General features: G+C 41.3%; 1 protein-coding gene across 2 annotated transcripts in view; it reads right to left on the bottom strand.

The window, feature by feature from the left end:
- The window catches only part of HLCS (holocarboxylase synthetase), a 111,833-nt gene that overhangs the window by 26,951 nt on the left and 65,423 nt on the right, over positions 1-19,459 (bottom strand). The window lies entirely within an intron of this gene.

The raw sequence follows: 19,459 nt of genomic DNA, 5'->3' as shown, positions 1-19,459 counted from the left end.
ATTCTTTTTGTTATTGAAGAGTTCCCATAATTGAATTTCCTTGTATTCATTAGCTTTTAGGATACTTCCAAAAAGAAAACATGACCGAATTCGAGAAAGGAGATCAGAAAATATAAAATGTGACAGCAGAAAAATGCTTTATTTCTTTGCCCATTAAGAAAAAATTCACTATAACTTCAGCAGTTCCTTCCAGGTAGAACAGGCACTGTGAGGTGTGTCCAACTCCAAATGGTGCTTGTAATATTAAACACACAAAAATTAACTCATTCTACCCACTGAAAGAAATATTTACAGTCAAAATTAAATTACTCCCTTAGCCCCCCCCTTTTGTTGCCAGTGCAATAAAATACCACAAGCCTTTTCTAGGGGAAAAAAAAAAGTGATAATCCAGTGTAATACTGGAAAGTGAAGGACTTGGAAGAAGTAACACTATTACAATGTGCCTTCCCATAGAAACACAGAGCTCTCTGATGGCTGGCTGACATCTCTGCACTATATTTTAATCTAGATTTTAATGGGTTTGGTTGTCTTGCAGCTCAGTGCAAACACTCCCTGCAAGGCACTTTGCCACGAGGCCTCCTGGAACGCAGCTGTTCCCATGGCTGCCCCTTTCCCAGACAAACTGGGATTAAATTTCTGCTGCTGCACAAGCTCTGCAGTCCTGAGGAGAATTCCTGGATCCCAGGGTTAGGGCTGGGGATTGGGATACCCTACGAGGATGGCGTGGGGTAAACACCAGGTTCAGGTCAGACATCACTTACACAAGCAGAGAAAATAATAAAATACTTTTTCATTCTTATTTTAATCACAGAAAAGAAACAGGAACCCGAATAGGATAAACTATCAGTTATCAGCCTGCATTTCGATAAGAAAAACTTTATATCACTCAAATCTGGGGGGAATAACACTGAAATTTTGATTGAAGTCCCCCTTTTCTAGTAGTTTTGAATCTGCCCCATCCCTGGAAGTGTCCAAGGGCAGGTTGGATGGGGCTTGGAGCAACCTGGGCTAGTGGAAGGTTCTCTGTGCATGGCAGGGGGTTGGAATAAGATGATCTATAAGGCCCCTTCCAAACCAAACCATTCTGGGATTCTGGCATTCAAGCCTGCATGCAAGGAATGGTTAAAACTGGGTTTAGTCTACCAATCTTAGATAAACTCAATTTGATTTGTTTAGACAGTCACTTCTTGCTATTCAACCCTTTGACAGAATGGGATCTTCCCACACACGATTTTTCACGTGTGCCTTTATGTGATCCAAGGCAAAAATCATCACTTTGGTGGTTCTGCTTCCCCATGTTTGTAGGAGGAAACTACTTCTCATCACTGTTTCTCTACAGTGCTTCTAAGATATTTTGGAAAGATAAATGGTAACTATTGGCAAAATACTTCCAAATACACAGAGGGATGATGCTATAAAAGCACAAAAAAAATCACAGAATCACAGGATGGTTTGGGTTGGAAGGGACATTAAAGATCATCCAGTGCCACCCCCTGCCATGGGCAGGGACACCTTCCACCAGACCAGGTTGCTCCAAGCCCCGTCCAACCTGGCCTTGGACACTTCTAGGGATCCATGGGCAGCCACAGCTTCTCTGGGAATTCTATCCCAGCCCCTCAGCACCCTCACAGGGAACAATTAGTTCCTAATATCCCATCTAACCCTGCTCTCTGGCAGTTTGAAGCCATTCCCCCTTGCCCTGTCATTCCAGGCCCTCATAAATAGTCTCTCCAGCTTTTTGTAGCCCCTTTAGGTACTAGAATTATTATTATTATTATTATCATTATTATTATTATTTCTGAGTCCATGAGTGACACAGCTCAGTAACACAGATTTCTAAAATCAGAGAAAACATCACAATGGTCTGAGTTGTTAGAACCACATTTATCCCACACCCCAGGGCTGGGGGTGAAAGCACGAGGGTGACAGAGAAACAAATCCAACAGCAGATGTGCAAATGGCTGCAAAATTATTATAGGAAGAGGGTTTATGTCAAACCTCTCATTCCCCCTCAACCACAGGCATCAAGTGCCAGAAACCTGACCCTGCAGCCAAACCCGCTGTGCCTTTGCCTTGGAGCACAAACAGGGTCTGACAGTGGTTCCAACCACAAACTCATCTCCTGCCCCACGTTGGAAGTGCTGTTGGAACAACTTCAGGGCACTCACAAATTACAACCTCTTGTTCTAGGCCTCTGCCACCTGGGCTTTCATTTTCTGTCCATCTACTGGGTGTCAACTGATGTTTCACTGGTCGTGCACCAGTGGCATTTGTTATGTCCCATAAACCAAGGCAAGGTACACGGGGAATTTTGGAAGGTTCTCACCTGCAGGTGATGCCTTTGCAACACCCAGATCTCACATCCTTGCATTAGACATCCAAGACTGATCACAGCAAACCAACTTAAGCTAAAATAGACATTAAATGACCTACAAGCCCCAAAGAAATGATCGACTCTGTTGTGCCTTCCCGCCTTCAAATGCATTTCATTTGGGAGTTGGTTGCTAAACGAACGTATCAAACATTTCCTTCAGGCTGAAAGACCAAAACAGCGAACTTCCAGGACAGCTTTTCCTTTTTAAAACATGATGCTCATCAAATCAGGCTTAGAAGAATTATTTTGACTTCTGCTGCTCGCAGTGACGCAAACGAGACCGAGCACATCTGCAACCACCCCAGATATTCCAAGCGCATTCCAAGACACACGACCCGGTCCCAACATCCTGATGAAAAAAACATGTGCAAAAAAAAACCCCCCAAAAATGCTTAAATCTCCCTCCAGTCTGGGAAATGACAGACACGACTGAACAGGGGTTTATCTCTGTGCAGAGCTATAAGACACATTCAGGTCTCGAAGTTTTAATCAGTTTGTGAATCGTCGGCATGACCAGAGTGAAAATATAATTTGAAGTAATTAGTGTTAAACTGCATTGAAATATACAGATTATTCTATTTTTATTCTATGAAATAATTGATTTATGGTATTACAGGACAGTTATACCAAGTTCCCGGCTAAATGCCAACTGTGCAATTACTTTCTGCCTATCTAAAAATGGCACTTAATGATGGTAACGGGCATGTTCCATCCTGAACCATTTCCTGGCTCTGCTTCTCTTTAAGGAATACCCTCACTCATTTTAGAAATGTAGGCATCTCACTTTGTTTAAGGGAATAAATTGAGGAATTTGCACATTCAGCATCTTAATTTTCAAACGTCCATGGATATAAAACCACGCAAAACCGGAATTCAGAACTAGGAAACAAAGTTCTTTACACATCACAATTCTCATGATTATATGAAATCACCTCAGCAACAAACTGCAGCAGCTTTTTGTCAGGAAAACACAGCGCTACCTTGCTCTTTGCAGCAAGGAATTTGGAAAAGATTTTCCAACGGGGAACAAAACCAGAAGAGACTTTCCAAGAGATTGAGAGGAAAAAGTGTCAAAACTCAACATCATGTCCAGTCACAGCACCCAAAATATTACATGTAAATTTATATGATATTTTTTATCTTAAATCACAAGATGCACTTTAAAAAAACTTATTTTTCTTACTCCTTCCTTTTTTTTTTTTTTGGTAGATTAGTTAACCCACAGAACACTGAACATAATTAAGAAAACCACACCGCCTCAGGAAATGATAAACTCTTTTCTCTTGCCACCTTCTACTGAATCTAGACTTCAGTTTTACGGCTTGACATCTGAAATCCTGTATTTCATGAAGGATTATTATCCTAATTTCATTGTCCTAGCCTACAAGGACAGGAAAAGAGAGAAAACAAAATGAACATCATTATTGTAAGACTGGTGGAGATGCAACTAAGTTAACCCAAATATAAATATAAATATTCAATATATATCAAAATATCTGGATCTTTGGGATCTGGCTCAAGCACAACTTTGTTTGCTTGTCTTATTTATTTTTATTTCAGCTCCTGATTGCCACTGAAATGGCAAACAAGCAGTTGCAGCAGTTCAGGTGGTCTTGAACTTCAAGTTTTCTTGAGCTTCATCATTAATGACATTTATTATCACAGACATTCTGGCACTTGCTGTGTCTTATTTCAAAAATCTGGTCTATTTGATGGACCCCTCAGAGCTGGTTTGAGCAACCAACTATTTATCCTGGGCTCCTTGTGCATGTGCTATTTATCCTCAGTCTACAAAACACTTCACTACATATGGAGGCATTGAATATTTATAATTTAAATATAACAATTAGCAACTTCTCAAGGAATCCCTCGGCTTGCAGTCTACATCCTGAGCTCTGGGTTACAGCTCCTGGCCTCCAAAGCTCCCCTCCAACAACCTGGGGATGTGCATCAGCAGTTAAATATTCAAATATCTCAACGACGAGCACAAAGAATGCACCGCGAAGCATCACTGGCTTCTCTTTTTAGTTTTGTAGGCGAGCAAATCTCCTACAAAACAACTGGGACAACCTTTCCCACACCAGACTCAAGCCACAGAAAGCCTAGGAATTTTCATATCCTTCAGTGCCACGAGGAGAAATATTTTTCCCTCAAAAAAAAAAAAACCATGGAGTGGAAACACACCTATTCCCCCTCAAAAAAAAAAAAATAAAATATTAAATTTTACCCTACCGACAGCTCCCAAGTGCAGATTATGCCTTGCCTCTAGAAACCAATGATGTTTTTTTAAAAAAAAACCAAGATTTGGGGTCGGTTCTTGGGTGCTTTGCAGCGCATCAGGAAGGAACATGACCTGCCCGGCTCCGCGGCACGTTAAGGAGGCTGATTGAACATTGCTGCTAATTAAGAGCTCTCGTTGTTTGGCAGGACCACCAGAGAACCTCGTGCACTTGTTCATGCCAGCAGCACCTCCTGCAGAAATTAACTCTTGATGAGAGCAGACAGGGGGCCCAGCTGGTCCTCCCAAATCCCCCAACCGCGCAAATGAAGCGTAATAGGAACACTGGTGGCGAAAGGCTATTCGTGACCTCTTTTTAAAAAGCAGAGTATTCTTTGGCATCGACTTAATTTTCCACGCCGGGGCTGGATAATGCGAGGAGAACCGAAAACCACCGGGGAGAGGACTGAAAATCAAAATTATCGTCGGCGGATAATTCCGCGAGAAATATTTTATCAGGCGAGGCTACAAAAAAAAAAACAACCCGCGGTTTCGTTCGAAAATCAATAAACGCCGCTCGGTTATTCGGAGAGTTTCACGACCAAAGGGGGAGGGCGGGAGGGGCCTCGTGAAAAAAAGGAGGTTATTAAAAGCGATTTGATGTTTTGCTGCCGAATCTTCAGGACCTGTCCAGGAGTTTGGCTTTGTGATGTTCAAAATGAATGTTCCACGCAGGCGGAAGCAGCACAGGTTACCTTATGAAAGGCAAATGAGAGCACGGGTTGCCTTATAAAATACACAACTAAAACACGACCCGCTCCCATTCAGTGGGAATGTTGCAGCATTCGGTGCTGCCTGACAAATTCCTGACACCTCTGCTGCCATTTCTGCGGGTGCCCATGACTTTGCCCACCCGAAGAGGTGCTCCCTGAAGACTTGGCACAAAGGCCATCGGAGGGGCAACGGCAGCATCTGTCAGCCTTAACCTGGATGTTAAGAACTGAAGCATATGGAGAATCACAGAATAATTACTAATGTTTTAAAATATCCACATCAGTATGGTCTGTTATAGAATCACAGAATTAAGTTGGAAAAGAGCTCCAAGGTCATCCAGCCCCCCCTGTGCCCCATCCCCACCTTGTCCCCCAGCCCAGAGCACTGAGTGCCACGGCCAGGCCTTCCTGGGACACCTCCAGGGCTGGGCACTCCAAACCTCCCTGGGCAGCCCCTGCCAAGGCCTGACCACCCTTTCCAGCAGGAAATTCCTCCTCCTGTCCAACCTGAGCCTCCCCTGGCACAGCTGGAGGCCGTTCCCTCTCCTCCTGTCCCTTGTTCCCTGGGAGCAGAGGGGACCCCCCTGGCTCCCCCCTCCTGTCAGGGGGTTGCAGAGCCAGAAGGTCCCCCCTGCGCCTCCTTTTCTCCAGGCTGAGCCCCCCTCAGCTTCCTGAGCCCCTCCTGCTGCTCCAGCCCCTTCCCAGCTCCGTTCCCTTCCCTGCACACGCTCCAGCCCCTGCTGAAGTCCCAAAACTGGACACAGCACTCGAGGTGCTGAGCACAGAGGAACAACCACTTCACTCATCCTGCCAATCACTTCCCTATTCCTTAATTTCTAATTAAGCAGCAATTGGAAATAATTACACACAGAAACAATTACCTATGCAAAGTGCTTGACTGCACCCTCCAGTGCCAGACACTATCAATCAGATATGGCAAAAGAATGTGCAAAAGCTGTGATGAATGGAAACAATCATTTCCCTCGGTTAAAAAAATGCATTTTCAAACAATTCAGTCCTTGTATTTCTCTTCCCCTCCACCCCCACCATTGGTTACATCTTGGATGAAGCCTTAATTTTGAGGTAGCTGCGTTAGAAAAATCTGAGAGAGGGCAAAAACATATTTGCTTACTTTAAAAAGAAGTGAGAATATCATAAGAACAGTAGGGAAATGTTTTCATAAAGTGCCTGAGGAAAGACATCTTTACATGTGGTTCACTGGCATGACAAATACCACCAGAAACAAACACTTGGGCACACGAAATGTAAACTGCACATGTTTTATGGGACTGAAAAGTTTATAATATACATCCTCACTTCATTATTATTTGATTTTTTTCCTTCCAAGATGATTTCTACTTCAGAAAAGTAACCAAATATTCAACCTGAACTAAGATTAAGGATGTCTCCCTCTGTATTCAGCACACTGAGAGCATCCAGATAAATCACAATATTCATCTTTCAGTACAAGGTTTTCCACTGGATTAAGTAGCTGCTCTCTATCACATTTATATCCCAACTCCCAACATGAAATATTTTTACCTCAGTTTCCCCATAAACCTCTTCAGCTTATAGGATGCCATGATTACTACTGAAGTCCTGAGTGACTGTAGTTTAAGGCTGCACATAAATCACCTTTTAACAAGTAACTTCCACTCATACCCTTTCCACTTCCCACCACAGCTTTAGGAAATGGTTCCTATTCCTCAGGACTCCTGTTCTGTTGAATGATCTCTCCACCTTTTCTGGATGAGGGCAAAAAGCTGCCCCTTGAATCTCAGGCCTTCAGGAGCATAATTACATGTTGCAGTGGGCTTCAGGTCTCCTCAGACACGCCCTTTTTCCAAAATCACCAATTGGGAAGTGCTCAAAACCTCCAGTAAAGGTATCTTCAAGCCACCTGCTGTTTGGGCAAGAGGGCAAATCAAGTCTCCCCGTACAACCAGTAATTCTTTCTGTGATGGGAAACAGCTGGATCCAGGCTAAAAGAAGGTACATCCCACAACCTGGAAGTGTTAAAAAGACAGAACAGACTTCAAGCAGGATTCCTGAACAAACATAAGAGGAAGGGAATGGTGGAAGGAAAAATTCAGCCTCTGGCTGGAGTGGCAGACATTGCAAGGACGGTCCAGGGCTCAAGGAGAGGATTGAAAAATGCCTCTGATTCCAAAGAGCATTCCAGATGAAACTGTGGCACTCCATCTCATGCCACCTGTTGGAGCATCATCCTGTACTTGGCATGCACCTTCCAGAGTCAAAATGCCACGTTAAATAATAATTTCAGCTACAGTTCATCAGTGAATTTTCCACCAGGAGGGTTGTCTGACAAAACCAAGGCAAAACCAACAGCTCTTAACTGCCAGTGGGCAAACCCAGCGTGGATACCTGCAAATGAACTTCCAGAAGTATCTCTCCAAAATTCAGGGAGGATTTTTTTTTTCTTCAATAATTCATTGTGAAAATAAAAATAAAAAAAAAAATAAAAGAAACTCCGAGGGAAAATTTTCCTACAGAATCTTGTTGCCCGGCGGTAACAACGTAGTTAAAGGACCAGGCTCTGGCCTGACTGGGGAAAGGGAGACATTTTAATTCCTACATCAAAGGCAGTGTCTTTCCATATAACAACCCTTGATGGATTTCTTTCCAGTGAACTCATCTGTGCAGAGTGATTTTATTGCATTTAAAGAGTGACTTTTACATCTTTACGCGCTCTGTCGCTGGAAAAGGTATATTTTATATTCACACAATGCTCATTACAAATCTTCCATTTCTTGTTTGAAGCTGGTTTCTTTCACACACCAACAGTCACAGAGTGGTTTGGGTTGGAAAGGACATTAAAGCTTATCTTGTTCCAATCCCCCTGCCATGGGCAGGGACACCTTCCACCAGCCCAGATTGCTCCACGTGTCCAACCCGGCCTTGGACACTTCCAGGGATCCAGGGGCAGCCACAGCTTCTCTGGGCAACCTGGGCCAGGGCCTTCTGATAATTTGCCATTATTATAAATAGTCTAATTGTTTTATTCAATTATGTTTTATTCAATTATGTTTTTTTCAAAGAGACTTTAAGTTGCAAAAGAAAAAGGGAGTTAAAGACAACGAATCAAGAGCTGAGAAAAAACTGCTCAACAGCCAAAATGACAGATACTTCCTACCCTAAAACTGCAGAGTGCTGGTGGCCATCCCCCAGGAAAAGGGATGGATCCAGGAAGAAGCTCAAGAATAGATGGTCCAACATGAGAATCTACCTTTCTTTTCATGCCTAACTTAAGTATGTGGCCATCACAGCTCAGTACTGGAACAGTATTACGCATTATTTTTCTACACTAAAGTTATCTTCAAGACACTTTGGTTTTCATCAGGCTACATCACAGAATCCCAGAATTATTAAGGTTGGAAAAGCCCTCCCAGCCCATGGATCCCCCCTGTGCCCGATGCCCACCTTGTCCCCCAGCCCAGAGCACTGAGTGCCACGGCCAGGCCTTCCTGGGACACCTCCAGGGCTGGGCACTCCAAACCTCCCTGGGCAGCCCCTGCCAAGGCCTGACCACCCTTTCCAGCAGGAAATTCTTCCTCATGTCCAACCTGAGCCTCCCCTGGCACAGCTTGAGGGCACCTCCTCTTGTCCTGACAGCTCAAACACCTACATTAAAATCATATATTCAAATTATACATATATACAGTTGGAATCATAAGGTTCTATCCACACAAGGCAAGTTTTCAGAAAGGAAAACCTCCAAACTTGGAGCACATCTGAACTCCATAAAAGAATTCCCTACTCTTTCAGGGAGCAATGCAGTCAAATTTAAGATATTTATAGGCTTTGGGGGACAAATTTTACCTGAAACAGTTTGAACTCTTGCAACTCAAACATGAATTCAAATTTTTTATTCTTGTGAAGTCGTTATGTGGATACTGCACTCATGGAAGTTAGTTAAATTGTGAAAAACTGTAAAATATTTAATTTCCTGGTGGGTTTAATTGGGATGGTTTAATGAATCTACAAGTCAAAACTGGATTACAATTAAAACTCCTCTATATTTTAATAGAGAGAGTATATATTTTAATCTAATCCACACAGTAAAGTACAATCCATTTTTGTGCTCAACTCTGCAATCTTCCACAGTATGTTGTTAAATACCAAAAGCTATTACCAAACCATCAGAGCCATTTGTTTTCAAATTAAAAGAATCACTTCAGCAACTTGCAGCTGCCAGACTCACTCTTTCTCAGTATTTGTAATATTTTCTTTTACTAAATGTCCCTATCCTGTTCTTGTTATAATATTTTACTGTTTAAGTCCCCTTGTTTTTTTTTGTAGTCCAAACGAAGTGAAAATAACAAAATAATATAACAAAAGAAAAATTAAAAAAAATAAAATAAATGAATAATAAATAAATTTATTCTAAATAAATAAGAAAGTGACACTAAAATATTATTTATCCATAAAGGTCCCAGATCAGCACGTCCCACAAAGGAGAGGTTACTCCATGTGTACTTATTTTGTTTTAGCAACGCCGAAAATTCTAAAAACACGCCAAAAAAAAAAAAAAAAAAAAAAAAAAAAAAAAAAATTCTGCCATCCTGGATTTTTTTTTTTTTTTTGTTATGCTGCAATTGGTTAACGAAGCTAAATTTAATTAGCTCAACTTCCTCGCAGATCCCATCAAACGCCCCCCATCTGATGCATTCTGCCGAGCCCCCTCCAGCTGGCCAAGTGCCACAAAGAAAAGGCAGCTCTGCTCGTTGCTGGGAACCGAAATGAGCTGTTCTAAGTGGAGCTTTTCTTCCATTTTTCTGAGGCTGCACCGCTCTGACCTTCCCCGAATCAATCCCGGGCGGATTAACATGTAAAGCAGCGTCGCATTAATTTCAGAAAGGCGAATATGAGCTCGGGCCTCGGGATCCGACAAAACACCCACCTCCTAAACACGCCAATGCTTCAATGGGGAGCTGTCAATAAAAAGAGGGAGGGGGGTGGTTAGGAGGATTTGGAGCGTGGAGCAATCTATCAGGCTGGTTAGAGCTTTCCCTGCCCCTGTGGCATGGCTAATGCATTCCTCTGGAAGTTAATCCCATTTCCAAAGGCCCTCCCGCGAGGAGTGCGGAGGCCGCGCCCGGAGGAGGACGAAAAACGCATTAAAATTCTCGGCCACGTCACCAAAAAGGCACCGAGAGGGGACATTCTGGGGGCTCACAATGAGGTGGTTATTAGAAGGGCAAGGTCTCAAAGAACCCGACTTCTGTTGGGTGGAGAAACGCCCGATGGGCCCTTTCCTGGTGCACCTGCGAACGGCATCACCTCCCGAAAACTGCTAAAAAAACCCCAAATAAATAAAAATAAACTTATAGTAACGCTGCCACTGCAAACAGAAACTGTCACAGTGCCCATGACATTGCAAATCCACTATAAAAGAGGATGTTGAGCCTCCCTGAAGCAAATATTTACATGCAAGACTTACTTGGTACCTGTTACAGTGACACGAGAGATTCAAATATTTTTAAGCATGTTTGCTTGTACAGCAAAAAGAAATAATTTTATTAAAATAAATGATTATAAAGAATTTCCACTATAATGTTATATTTTATGTTACATAAAATATAACATAAATATGTTATATTTATGTTATATATTATATAAATATATAATATATACTATATAAACATATAATCCTCTATATTATACATAAATATGTGGGTGTATAATAGATAATTGTATATAACTATATATATTATACAATTATATATAATAGATATATAATTATATATAATATATATTATATAAAATATATGTATAATTATATATAATATAATATATAATATGTAATTATATAATATATAATATATAACATGTAATATATAATATATACTATATAATATATAGTATAAATATACCTATAATATATTAGATATAATTATATAGTGCATATTTATACAATATATATAAATATATGTATGGATTGTATAGAGAAATACATAACATATTCTAAAATTATCTTAAATAAAAAAGAAATAAAAATTTGTTTCTTTTTTCTTTTCTAAAATATTAGAAATAAAACCTCAGGTTGTTACCTCAGAATGTGGAACTTCTAGCACACCAATGTCAAGTTTTAAAAATTTCAATGATGTTGTCAAATCCACATTCAGTCTGTGTGTCATGACACAGATATTAAATTTTCAGATTTTTTAACTGAATCTTGTATGTAAGTCGGAAATTTAAGAAATAAATTTTAAGAACTAAAGCAAGGAAGCCTCTGAACAGGTTAAATATCATCTGGGTACCTTTTTCTCTGCAGGCAGCAACATCAAAATCTCAAAGGTCAAAATCAGAATCCTTAGTCAGCAGTAAAGACAGAGAATAAAAGAAAACGGGGAGCAAGAGAAAAGAGACAGTTCACACCATAAGGCAAATTCTCTTAGTAATTATCAGAGGTGGCACCACATTATCTGAATATAGATGATATTAATTTTTATGAAGCAAAATGATCCATTTCAAGGTGAAGGGGACATGAAAAGGCAACACAAACTTGTCTACTGCCAGGAGGTTGAAGTGAGACTGGGGAGAACCAAAAACCAAACCCTTTGCCTGGTGTAGATCCCAGAACCTTTTGGTGTTTTTCGGCTTGTAAAATACAATAAAAGCAGGTTAAAGTGTGCACCAAAATTTAAGGATTAAGCAGGAACCTTGAGGAAATCACGCTGTGCACGGAAATTTTTGAAGAAATGTATCAAAAACATACATTTTTCTACTGGTTTTCTGCTCCTCGAAGCTTGGGAAGTGAAATTCATGCCCCTCACTCCGGGGTAAAGGACACACGTCATAAAACCTACTGCTAAAAGTGAATTACATTTCTTGATTATCAGACCCCAGGTTGAATCCTACGGTACGAAAGGTCCTGTTTCATTTACAACCTGCTAAAACCTGACAGGGGATAAATGAAGAAAAGCCAGTGGAGCTGAGTGTCCTTCCCACAAACCGCCCCGGGATCCCTCAGCGGATGCATCCGCCATTCCGACGGGCTGCGATTTTGCTGGAGTTCCACCGCCCTGGACTCAGCAAAGGAATGGAATTCACGTGTTTAGGCCAAAAAGACTCTGGCAAAAAGAACTTCAGGGCTGAGATCATACTCGATGGAGCTGGTTTTCAGTCAACATTATCCACTGAAAAGCCTCGTCGGCGTCTCCGTGTCAACAAACTCCGAACACGACCCGCGAGCGACTCCCGCCCGAGGCGGGAGAAGGGATTTGTGCCACCACATTTTGCTAAGCCCTCACACAACTGGGTCTGCTTTTGTGATATAATCCTGCAATCAGCACACAAGCACCATCCTGGAGACACTTTAAGAGAAGATGGAAAATCCAAACTGATATTTTTCCGCTGTTTTCTCGCTGCCGCAAACTGACCTACTTAAAAGATGAAAAAAAAAAAAAAAAAGAAAAAAGAAAGGGTTTTAACGCATTTTTTTCCCCCTTTCAACAAAAGTGATGCCCATTCAGTCCTTTCTAAAAGGGAGGGCTAGAGAGAGATTGCAATGTTGACATTAAAATGTCTCATGCTCTAAAATCACAGGAAATGAACCAAACTCAGAATTTCCACAAGGCAATGGACTGGCCCAAGTTCACCTGAGTTTAATGGGATAAAGCCTCTGCTCCCAGAAATAACTGAATCAGGAGGAACAGCTACAAAAAAAAGGCCCTTAAGAACAACTAAGCAAAAAGTGCAAATGAAAAGTTAATTTAGGATTCGGTGTTGCAATTAAAAAGTAAGGACTGGTTTTGCACTGAAAATCCTACAGCTTTCCACTGAAAATCCTGTGGCTGAGTAGCTCTTGACACACCCTTCCACCCAGAAAATAAGGTAAAGGCTTTCTCATATTATACAGACCAGCAGAACTTTTAAAAAGTTGTAAAAGTGACAGAATTCTGGGCATTTTTAACAATGTATTCCAGAATCCTAAAGACAATTTAGTGAAGGCAATAAAAATAATACTGCAAGCCCAACTCACCACTCCTTGTGCTGTAGGTGGTTTTGTGGCAGTATTTATATTCATATAGATCTATTCATATTTATCCACATATTTTATGGGTCTCAGTCTTCCAGAATTTCCAGATTCCATCCTCAATATTTTATCAGAAGAATTAAAAAAAAAAAAAAAGATATTACTGACCAAAAGCAAATGGAAGCAATAAATTTGGACAGCGGAGCAAACATGCACTGCTTTTACTTAAAATACTCCTAAAAAAAGGAAGCTGGTAAGAATTTGGCTCTGCAAAATCTTTTGTATCAATTTCTTCCCCTAAAAGACACCCGAGCTGGAAACTAAAACTTCTATGGGATGTAATTGTGAAAGTGAGAAAACCCGAAAAAACCGGCCAGAAGAAAAGATGGAATACTCCCAAAACGAAACAAAGCTTCGGTGAGAAGATAATAATTGAAAATGAGGAGCCTTTCAGTCTAAAGTTTGAAGTAAAGAGGAAGAAAAAGGAGCAGAAAACGTGCCTTTTGAAAAATGCTGGTTTTTTCTGAACTTGATTTTTTAAGTGAGAGGCACAGAAGGAGGAAGGGGAGCAGCATTTTGAATCAGACTTTTAAATAAGGTGGGAATTACACTGTGCACTTGAGATGAGTCTGATCTTCCACCAAAACTACACCGTGTCCTTGGAAAGGGAGCTCATGGGGAAATGCCTTGTTTCCTCACAGCCTAAAAGCCACGCACAAAAGGTGAAAATATCCCTGCACTTACAAAATATATTATTAAGTTATAAAATAAGGTTGTTGTGCGGAAAAATCCGTGGACTGAAAATTAGATTTTTAAGGGAATTTTCCCGCTGCTGGGAAGCTGAGAGTGCTTCCAGTTGCTAAACTAACAATGTATTTTAATGTCCTCACTGTTGGGACTGGATGAAACCAGGAATGAAAAGGTTCTGCTGCTACTGGGTAAGTAAAAACTACACTGACCAACAATATAGAGTTTGTCTAGAAGACACTGCCAAGAATAATCCACCATAGAAAAAGTCATGGATATACAGAATGACTCTGATATTTAATGGAAAATGCTTTTCAGGCAATCTTATTGTCAAAAAGATATATATACACAGATATAGAAAAGCAACATAATTTCATTTTTTTTCACCTTTCTACTATTTCAGGGAAATTTAAGTCTCTCCTTTAAAAAGTCTGCAGATGATAATGATATCATCATTTTCCAGACTCATCTTTTGGCATTGCCTGCCATTTTGCACTTAACTTTCCCATGCTAAAATATCAATTATTATCAGGTTATGAAGATAAGCCAGTTACAGGAAATAAACTGCTCCTTTCACCGGGGAGAAGAGGGTCAGCACATCCCACAAAGGGTAACTTATCGAGCTGCACTTGGTAAAAGCTGCTCCCAATTACAGGAGGTATCAGATGAGTGAATCAAGGCACTTTGTTGATGCCATGCCCAGCAAAAATGCTCCTGATTTCACACAATCATGGAATGACTGGGTTGGAAGGGACATTAAAGATCATCCAGTTCCAACCCCCTGCCATGGGCAGGGACACCTTCCACCAGCCCAGGTTGCTCCAAGCCCCGTCCAACCTGGCCTTGGACACTTCCAGGGATCCAAGGGCAGCCACAGCTTCTCTGTGCCAGGGCCTCCCCACCCTCCCAGGGAAGGATTTCTTCCCAATATCTAATGTAAACCTGCCCTCTGGCAGTTTAAAACTATTGCCCTTTGTTCTGTCACTCTCTGCCTGTATAAAAAGTCCCTCTCCCTCCTTTTTATAAACCCCTTCAGGACCTGGAAGGGGCTATAAGGTCACCCCAAAGCTTCTCCTCCCCAGGCTGAACAATCCCAGCTCTCCCAGCCTTTCCTCCCAGCAGAGCTGCTCCAGCCCTGGGATCCTCTTGGGGCCTGCTCTGGCCTCTCTCCAGCAGCTCCATGTCCTTGCTGGGCTGTTCCCCAGGGCTGGAGCAGCTCTGCAGGGGGGTCTCACCTGAGGGGGCAGAGGGGCACAATCCCCTCTCCAGACCTGCTGCCCACGCTGGGGGTCAGCCCAGGATCTGTTGGATGTCAGAGCTGCCAACACACACTTCTGGCTCATCTCCACCTTTTCCCCCACGAGAATCCCCCAAATCCTTCTCCCCAGGGCTGCTCTCAGGGAATTCTTCTCCCAGTCTGTGCTCAGGGCTGGGATTGCCCCGACCCAGGGGCAGCCCCAGCTCTGGGACTGGTTGAACTTCCTGAGGTTCTCGTGGGCATCTTCTCAAATCTCTGCTGCATTTCTGAGCTGCAGACACAGCCTGTTCCTATATAAGCCTGACAAGCAGTGCAAGCCAATGGATTGCATATTCCCAAGGATCCCCACGTGGCCATGGGACTCTGACACTGAACAGAAAGGCAGGATCTGTGCAAAACATCCCCCAGTCCTGAGCTGTGCCAGCCCACAGCCACATGTGCACTCACACTGTGCCACAAAGATCCCACTCCTTCGCTGCCCCAAACCTGCCCAGACAGGTATTAAACACCTTTATATATAAACTCATTTCATCCCCTTGTAAATATTTGCTATTTTGAAGGATTGGGTGCTAAATCAAGCAGGTTTTTGCTCCGTGGTAAGAGCTGGAGTTGCAGGATGGATTTAATTCAGTGGAAGTGTCAGACTCCTGATGAATTGGATAAATGTTGCCAGACAAAGCAGCTGGTTGGTGCTCAGTTATTAAAAAGCAACATGGCCAAGTAATAAAAATGTGATACCATTTTGATATGGTTTATGTTATTGGATGAAAAAAGTCTTTTATGAGTGTTGTTTAAAGTAGATAAGAATTGAATGTGCCAAACACATGGTCAGAACAATCCCTCCAGAACAGCTTAACTCTGGTGATCAGGAGCAGATTCTCCCTGAAGTGTCTGCTGGTTTTTAATGACATACTTGTCAACATGTAACCTTAGAATATAGACACCATGGTAACAGTTTTAACACAGTCTCTCTAAAGAGAATAATTGTGTGAAGCACAAATAGAAACATCTTGACTCTTGTAGTCTTTTAATCCACTTAGAGAAATGCTTTTCAAGCCATCAAGCAGCATTTTCTGGATCTTGTTGAACATCTGTCTGTCTTGAAATGACTTGGAATAAAAGTCTAAGCGGGTCCTGCCACGCTGTGTTTGCTGCAGATTTTAAAATAAGCATTTAGACATTTAGCATTTTGATATTAGATTTGACCTGAAGAAGATGAAAAAGAAAGAATTGTGAGATTCACTTGGCTATATAATAATAAAATCATGTTGCAAGTGTTCCTGTACACTGAAATACTCGAGTGTGTGCATCCTTTTAGGGTGTGAGTGGCTCAGGTGATGGAATCTTGTAAAATTCATTCACTGAAGTGCAGGAATTCACTTCTGTGCATTCTAACACACCTTTGCTGTGTTACAGAATGGTTTGGGTTGGAAGGGACCTTAAAGATCACCCAGTTCCAACCCCCTGCCATGGGCAGGGACACCTTCCACTAGCCCACGTTGCTCCAAGTCTATCCAACCTGGCCTTGGACACTTCCAGGGATCCAGGGGCAGCCACAGCTTCTCTGGGCAACCTGGGCCAGGGCCTCACCACCCTCACAGGGAAGGATTTCTTCCTAATATCTAATCTGGCCCTGCCTCCTTCAGCTTTAGGCCATTCCCCCTCATCCTGTCACTCCATGCCCTTGAGAAAAGTCCCTCTCCAGCTCTCCTGGAGCCCTTTTGGGACTTGGAGGGGGTTTTATGTTTTCCCCGGCCCTTTTTTTTTTCCGGGTTCACCCCCCCCGGTTTTCCCGGCTTGTTTCCGGGGCGGGGGGTTGAAGTCACTTAGTGGCCTCCTCTGGATTCATCCCAACAGGCCAACAACAACCAGAATCCCAGAATCACCAAGGCTGGCAGAGACCTTTAAACTCTTCCAGTGCCACCCTCACCCAGCACCACCAGGATCACCCCTAATCCGTGTCCCCAGGGGCCACATCCAGACGCCTCTGGAACAATCCCAGAGACAGTGTCTCCACCACCTCCCTGGGTCACTTATTCCAAATCCTGACCATTTTTGCAGGGAAAAATTGTTCCTAATATCTCATCTGAACCTGCCTTGGCACGACTTAGAGCTGTTTTGCTCCCTGTTTGCTAAATCACGGCAGAGTTTTTTAGCAATAACAATACCCACGACTGCAGTGGAGTTTTTGCTGCGCCTCGAGCGCTCGTCTGCTAGAGAGATTTTCTGTTTAACACATTAAAAGTGGGTAAAGAAATAATTTATTTTATTTAATTCTAAAAAAATACTGTGTTTCGCTTAAGGGAATTAGTGCCTTAAGCAATAAACACAAGTATGCAATAAATGGCATATGTGGGATCTATTAACCCGAGGGCTTGACTCCACCGTCTAAATAATCCCCTTTTAGAGTTGAAGATTTAAAAGTTTATATGTAAATGATTGCTAAGAAAGTTTATTTATATATATATATATATATAAAAAGAAATTAGAATAGATTGTGGATCTACCAGCATGCTGCAGCTTTAGTGGTGATGCTGGTCTAAGGTTGAATCCCCTCAAAGTTCATTTTCCCACCCTCAGAAAAATTACTGGGAGTACGAGACAGTGTCAGCAGATGAATTGTCAGATAAAGAACATGCTAAATGCTCCTGCACAACCTATTTCCAGTTTATGTGAGTTTTCTGACTCACCCTCTCCTCTTCTGTGTTTCTTCCATAAGTTTTGCCATAATAATTAATTTTGCCCTGCAGTCCATATAATACATCCAGACAGAGGGAGTAATTCCCATCAGAACATTACAGAACTGCAATGGCTCACAGTGATCTCCCTGATTAAAATAAGAATAAATTCAGCCCTAAACATTAAATATTGTATTACCTTTCCCATATCTATTAAATCTCTGTATAAAATATAATACCTGAGATCCTAATATAACTCTAACTATGATGTCAAACATTCCTTAGCTGGGAGCATCTTCAATTACACACAGAAAATTAATAGTTCGGTTTTGTCCTTTTCTTCCTTAATGGATAAAAAAGTATTTTTCAGCACCCCAAAAAAAAAAAAAAAAAAGAAAAATCAAATGAGCAGGGATTATACCAACAAGCATCAATGTTAATTCAGAAATGGATTAACAATTAAAGATTTGAAGCACGTTAGCATTGATCTCCAGCATGAAATAGTTGTGATCAATAAGCTAATCTGTAAATTTGATTAATTGAGTAAATCCTGTTTACTAAAGTATTCCATAAGCATAATTTACAAATACAAGAAGATGAAAATCCTGCTCTTAGTAAAAAAAAAAAAAAAAAAAAGTTCAAAACTATCATATCAGTGTTTAGACAGGAATGGAAAACCAGGATTTTCATAAACAAAGTAAGAAATGTCCTTTTGATATACCAGAAATGGGACTGACACACATAAAAAATACAGGAAAGGGCAATAACCTCTTCTGGGTTTGCATTTTGGTTTTTTTTTTCCCCTTAAGATGTTGTCCATAGCCAAAGTTGTACTGCCAGACAGGAAAGGGAAACAAGAAAAATTGGGGGAAATATATCCTCAGACCTATTTAACTCTATTTATTCTAGGATCTGTATCAATACAACTGCACTGGTTAAAAAAAAAAAAAATAAACCATCCCCCTGAGTGACAGGTTTAAATAGTGTAACACTGTTTAGATCAAACCTTAGTATTGAATGTGAGACTTGAAACTGTGTCGGTAAGTGCTGCTAATTGGCAATAATTGAAGCATGGAAATGACAGGGAGAGAAGGATGGTATTTCATTTTTAAAAATGGCATTTAAATGGTAGTTAGAAAATATGGCATTTTAAAAAAAAAAGGAGATTTAATTAAGAATAAAATGATTTTTTTTTTTTTTTGTAGCTGTAGGAAACAAGGTTTTACTGAGTTAAAGGGATGCAAACTTGCATTTTTACCTGCAATTCTAAGTTCTGTGGTGGAAGTTGAAATGGTTCTACTTCAAAACTTAGGGAATAAAATAGCTTTAATGAAGGCAGCTCAGAGAATGGCACTAATGTAAGGAAATTTAGAATAACTCAATGCACTTTGCACGGAAATCATTCCAATTCT

The sequence above is a fragment of the Lepidothrix coronata genome, unplaced genomic scaffold (genome assembly GCF_001604755.1).
Source record: "Lepidothrix coronata isolate B3197 unplaced genomic scaffold, Lepidothrix_coronata-1.0 Scaffold211, whole genome shotgun sequence".
Taxonomy (NCBI): Eukaryota; Metazoa; Chordata; class Aves; order Passeriformes; family Pipridae; genus Lepidothrix; species Lepidothrix coronata.
This window is presented reverse-complemented; position numbering and strand designations above follow the sequence as displayed.